At 45.9% G+C, this 6699-nt stretch overlaps 1 pseudogene; it reads right to left on the minus strand.

The window, feature by feature from the left end:
* Positions 1–6699, minus strand: part of LOC112079020 (sodium bicarbonate cotransporter 3-like) — a 27429-nt pseudogene that overhangs the window by 6808 nt on the left and 13922 nt on the right.

Genomic DNA, 6699 nt, shown 5'->3' on the forward strand with positions numbered 1-6699 from the left:
TAGAGAGATAATGCATGTCAAAAAATGTTATAAATTGATTTGCATTTATGAGGGAAATAAGTCTTTGACCCCCTCTCAACAGAAAAGATTTCTGGGCTCCCAGTGGTCTTTTTACACAGGTATTACCGTGAGCTGAGGATTAGGAGACACTCTCTAATCTAGTTGTTACCTGTATATAGACACTGGTCCACAGAAGCAATCAATCAATCCAGATTCCAACACTCTCCACATGGCCAAGACCAAACGAGCTCTCCAGAGGATGTCAGGGACAAAGATTGTAGACCTACACAGTGTTTTACGCGAGTAAAGACTACGTCTGAAAATACGTCTGCAGCTGTGATGAAAACAGGAAGTTTCGGTACAATTGTATAAATGCTGAAGATAATCAGTTCGTTTGACATGGTGCAATCTTTTGTGTCTAAATTATTTATGCAAGTAATGGTGGTGGAAACACCTTTTAATACACAAATATTGATAGAATACCATCAATCAAAGTAAACTTGGAGTCTCGATGAGATGGTGTGTGGTATCCTCCCACTACAACTCAGAAAACATGGCAGTTTATTAGGCTACAGATGAAATAAGTTGTGATGAAACTTCACAGGGTGGTGAAAGTGCACAGTGATGAGCTTGATGTTCCTTTCCAATAAATATTGAGGGTCTTATTCTGGCGACATGATGGTCAATGCTTGACTGCCGCTTGGCAAATAAAAACGTGTTCTTCTACAGAATCTATAAATGTAGACTAGCCTACCCGAACTGTATCAGAGCTGTTGGCTGGAGAGCATGTACCAAGACCAGAGTAAGCACATTTTCTATTTTACGCAACAGTTTTTGTAGAGTTGACAATGCGATGGAAATACATTGAACTTTAGATTTTTTATTCAGTACGCGAAAAAGTTCATTTTGTGTGGACTACGTCATCACATACTGTTTGGTGAAAACACCACTGCTGGGAAAATACGCAGATTTGTTTCATGCCGCTAATTGGATGGAAACCTAGCTACTGTTAAGGAACTTTCAGGACTGACGGAGGACACCGAGATGATTCAAATACAAGTAAAATGAATTCAATTAAAATGCCATATTAAGCAAATGATCCCAAATTTAAGACCAATAATTTCAGGTAAGGTGGTCATATTATTATTTTAATGCTTTATGCAAAACTTAGTAACAATTTTAAACCATTTATGAAATGATAACTTTTGATACTACTTTATCACACACACTGAACTGGAACACAGAAGGCTACTAGCATAATAACATAGCTTACTTTTAAAAGGTAGACCTACAATGGAGTTAGGTTATATTGTAATGTTATTTTTGGTGTTGAGTTACTTTGGTGATGAGAGGATGAACTGCAGCAAATTATTAGCCCAGTCATAGCTAAATAACAGTGTTTTAATCAATTGTAAGGCTGTTGCCACTGAATTCTGATCGTTTATACTTGAAAGAATAAAACCAATCCATCACAAAATTCACTGCTGGCACATTACAGCCACTGCAGAGCAGCGCTGCCTCTCGCCKGGCTTATTGCCTCAGCGAACTGCGTCAGCCACTCCCACACAGCTAGCAAGCTAGCACCCATCATGGAAATGTGGGTGGCGAAACGGGAATTTGGACCAATCCCTGACAACCCATGAACGTAGCTATGAAGCTCTACTTTGTAACCGGCTGTGTTTTTCCCCCGTTTCTCTGAAAACACCTGAACGACAGAAGTGAGGGAAAAACGTTTCACCTGATATTTCAGTGAAAAGACGTCCGATGACCATGAAACACCCTCAGGACTTTCCAATACTTCTTAGCAATACAATGTCACATCGATCGTACTCTGATCGGTTGAGGAATACCTTCCGCCAAGAGCAAATATGAACACACCGATTTCGGGGGTTTCACAAAAAGGTCTGTCCCACAGACTTGAACGTTCTTAGCATGGCACTTGTCTTACATTTGGACTTATACCCCGTAATGTCACATTCAGTATTGTGATTTTTTACACAAGGTCAACAAATTGCCACGTTAATGTTTTCAAATGATTTAATATGCATTTTGATGACCACATTATTGACATTTAGTCAAACAGATTTTTACAACTCTCACATAATGTCCATTGTTTGTCGTGTCACACAATAATAATAATAATAAGTATTCAGATATAATAATTTAGACTTTTTTTAACGTTAAACAATTTAAAGGCCCAAACTAAACGGAATTCAGAGTTAACTGTTTGAAACCAATCCGTACCTGAAAGCGGTCAGGCACATTCAGTTTGGGGGAGGGAATGCCCACCAGGTAGTCCACCAGGACCATGATCATGATGGTCAGGAAGACCGCGAAGTCACTGATGGTCGACCGTACCTGGAACACAGAAGGACAGAGAGTGAGAAGGAGTGCACAGCTGAAAAGAAAAGAGGTAAAAGTTCAAGTATAGATTATCAAACCAAAGGAGAGAGCAGAGTGGTAGGACCTAAACTCACTAGTACACAACCCTGACAGACACATCACTCCTACTCTAATGCCAAACCTTGGTGGGAAAGTAGAGCTTGGTCTTGAACTGCTTGAGGAAGGAGGAGAGGAAGAAGGTAGTGAAGAAGAGGATGACGGACCAGAAGAGGACGTCAGGGATGTAGGGACCATGGAGGCCGCAAGCTGGCCCAACAAACTCCCCACGCAGCCTAGAACACTCCTACAACACAGACCGGGGGAAGGACAGTTGAGGGATGTCAAAATCAACTTTATGTCCATGCATGAAATCAATATAATTTTACTATTGTAATGGAAAAACAGTACGAGACAGAATACAACAATAAGAAGGTACCCATAAGCACGCACACACACACGGAAAAACACACACGCAAACACAGACACACGGAAAAACACACACGACAAACACATGAAAAAACACACACGGGAAAAAACACACAACTTACATCGACATCCAGTTGGGTCCAAGATATGGATTCTGGTGCGACCCCGCTGTGGTTCCAGACCTGCTGGATCTCAGGCGTGGCGTAACCGGCGGAGAACATTGACATCTGAGACAGAGACTGAACATTAACCGACACCGTTCACCCCTACTACAACTGACCTAACCATCCCTCGCCCTACTACAACTGACCTAACCATCCCTCGCCCCTACTACAACTGACCTAACCATCCCTCGCCCCTACTACAACTGACCTAACCATCCCTCGCCCCTACTACAAACTGACCTAACCATCCCTCGCCCCTACTACAACTGACCTAACCATCCCTCGCCCTACTACAACTGACCTAACCATCCCTCGCCCCTACTACAACTGACCTAACCATCCCTCGCCCCTACTACAACTGACCTAACCATCCCTCGCCCCTACTACAACTGACCTAACCATCCCTCGCCCCTACTACAACTGACCTAACCATCCCTCGCCCCTACTACAACTGACCTAACCATCCCTCGCCCCTACTACAACTGACCTAACCATCCCTCGCCCTACTACAACTGACCTAACCATCCCTCGCCCCTACTACAACTGACCTAACCATCCCTCGCCCCTACTACAACTGACCTAACCATCCCTCGCCCCTACTACAACTGACCTAACCATCCCTCGCCCCTACTACAACTGACCTAACCATCCCTCGCCCCTACTACAACTGACCTAACCATCCCTCGCCCCTACTACAACTGACCTAACCATCACCCTACTACAACTGACCTAACTAAAACACCTGAGGTAGTTTGGATGTGCAGAGTACACTTCCTTTGAACTATGTACAAGGTCGTAGCTCAGCGTTCTAACACGTAGAAGGTGAGGTCGTAGCTCAGCGTTCTAACACTGTAGAAGGTGAGGTCGTAGCTCAGCGTTCTAACACGTAGAAGGTGAGGTCGTAGCTCAGCGTTCTAACACGTAGAAGGTGAGGTCGTAGCTCAGCGTTCTAACACGTAGAAGGTGAGGTCGTAGCTCAGCGTTCTAACACGTAGAAGGTGAGGTCGAGCTCAGCGTTCTAACACGTAGAAGGTGAGTCGTCTAGCTCAGCGTTCTAACACGTAGAAGGTGAGGTCGTAGCTCAGCGTTCTAACACGTAGAAGGTGAGGTCGTAGCTCAGCGTTCTAACACGTAGAAGGTGAGGTCGTAGCTCAGCGTTCTAACATGTAGAAGTGAGGTCGTAGCTCAGCGTTCTAACACGTAGAAGGTGAGGTCGTAGCTCAGCGTTCTAACACGTAGAAGGTGAGGTCGTAGCTCAGCGGTCTAACATGTAGAAGGTGAGGTGCTAGCTCAGCGTTCTAACACGTAGAAGGTGAGGTCGTAGCTCAGCGTTCTAACACGTAGAAGGTGAGGTCGTAGCTCAGCGTTCTAACATGTAGAAGGTGAGGTCGTAGCTCAGCGTTCTAACATGTAGAAGGTGAGGTCGTAGCTCAGCGTTCTAACACGTAGAAGGTGAGGTCGTAGCTCAGCGTTCTAACACGTAGAAGGTGAGTCGTAGCTCAGCGTTCTAACACGTAGAAGGTGAGGTCGTAGCTCGCGTTCTAACATGTGATAGAAGGTAGGTCGTAGCTCAGCGTTCTAACACGTAGAAGGTGAGGTCGTAGCTCAGCGTTCTAACACGTAGAAGGTGAGGTCGTAGCTCAGCGTTCTAACACGTAGAAGGTGAGGTCGTAGCTCAGCGTTCTAACATGTAGAAGGTGAGGTCGTAGCGTGTTCTTACATGTAGAAGGTGAGGTCGTAGCTCAGCGTTCTAACATGTAGAAGGTGAGGTCGTAGCTCAGCGTTCTAACATGTAGAAGGTGAGGTCGTAGCTGTGTTCTTACATGTAGAAGGTGAGGTCGTAGCTCAGCGTTCTAACACGTAGAAGGTGAGGTCGTAGCTCAGCGTTCTAACACGTAGGAAGGTGAGTCGTAGCCAGCGTTCTAACACGTAGAAGGTGAGGTCGTAGCTCAGCGTTCTAACATGTTAAGAAAGGTGAGGTCGTAGCTGTGTTCTTAACATGTAGAAGGTGAGGTCGTAGCTCAGCGTTCTAACATTGTTTAGAAGGTGAGGTCGTAGCTCAGCGTTCTAACATGTAGAAGGTGAGGTCGTAGCTGTGTTCTTACATGTAGAAGGTGAGGTTGTCCAGCTTGTTGTTCATGTTGATGGGGTAGAGTTCTCCCAGGTGAACCAGCTTCTCCAGGGCCTCGTAGATGAAGATGATGCAGATGAGCGCTGCGAAGGCTTCCTCCGTGAAGCGTGTGATGTAACAGACCAGGGAGCTGGCGTCCGTGGCAACCAGGACGAGGCACAGGAAGGCCGTCCACAGGCCGATGCTGGTCCTCAAGGACAGGTAGGACAGGTCGTAGTCACTGGACAAGGGGAGATGGGGACAGAGGGTTAGGGAGACAACACACACACAATACTAAACTCATATGGACAACTTAAAGTACTGGCATTGGTCCTATACAACCCTGATGTCACAAAAAGGAAAAATAATTTCAAACTTACAGAAGTAGGAATCCTAAAACTGAATAAGCAACAACCCTCATCCTGAAAAGTCATTTTGGCCTGATTCAGCAATACTAGATCAGGTCACCTCTTGAACCCTGACCAGGTACACAAGGTCTGGATTTCCAGACTGGGGGGGACGGGGACATAMMCTAKTTMYYYWATWRRRKAAMTAGKKTAAGAAAAAGCAATGACTCAGGGCATTTCTGTTTGCTTGAAACATGTGTGTGTGTGTGTGTATGACAGAGAGTGGGTGTTTGTCTGTCTCTATAAGAGCTCAGGAGAGTGTGGGCCATGTTACATTGTTCCTCTTCTCTCTGCGACCCTGTTGATCACACACACAGAGGAGAGCGATAATGGCACCCTGCAGCCTTCCACTGCTGGCCCTGGCCTGCCTGTCTCTGTGGGTCACAGCTCAGCCCACCTGGGGGGACCAGGACATCCCCTCCATGTTCAGACAGATCATGGACACTGTGGCAGAGCTGAAGGCCAAGTCTGACCTAACAGCCAGTGTGCTCGGTAAGATGGACCTGGGAAACATTATGCTGTGACAATTGAGGTTGTGTGTGTGTGTGTAAGCCTGAATTGCCACTGTGTATGTGCAGTGGAAGAGAGAGTGGGGGTGTGTATAAAGATAGATGTTTCTACAGTGAAAGTGGCTGTGTATTCTCCTTGTTTCTAGCTATGAGAGAGAGAATGGAATCCATGGAGAAAGAGCTGCAGGCACTGAAAGGTGAGAAAGCATCATCTGTTGTGTGGAGTGTGGTAACTGATAAGAATGTGGTGAGGTTGCACACACACAGATGCGTAGACAATTACATGACAACCACTGGTGTGTGATCTGGAATATTGATGTGTTGATAAATGAATGAAATGTGCATTCCACAGACATTCCTAAGGTGGCGTTCGCAGCATCACTGGGAGGCAATGGACTCCAAAAGGCAGGAGACTTTAACAAAAATCTGGTCTACAGAGAGGTCTTGACAAATGTTGGTGGTGCAYACAACGTAGARACAGGAAACACACACACACTTTAACCCTCTCCTCATTCTTCCCCTGTTAAAAACAACCCTGTCCTCTCAGGTGAATTCACGGCTCCGGTTCGTGGAGTCTACTACATCCGATTCACGGCCAACGCTCCTACAGACTTCACCTTGAGCTCCATGCTGTATAAGAACGGTGGCAAAGTCATTCTGGCCGTTCACGAGAGTCCGTCCGGCGAGGGCAGCGACACGGC

Source organism: Salvelinus sp. IW2-2015, unplaced genomic scaffold (genome assembly GCF_002910315.2).
Source record: "Salvelinus sp. IW2-2015 unplaced genomic scaffold, ASM291031v2 Un_scaffold6707, whole genome shotgun sequence".
NCBI classification, from domain to species: domain Eukaryota; kingdom Metazoa; phylum Chordata; class Actinopteri; order Salmoniformes; family Salmonidae; genus Salvelinus; species Salvelinus sp. IW2-2015.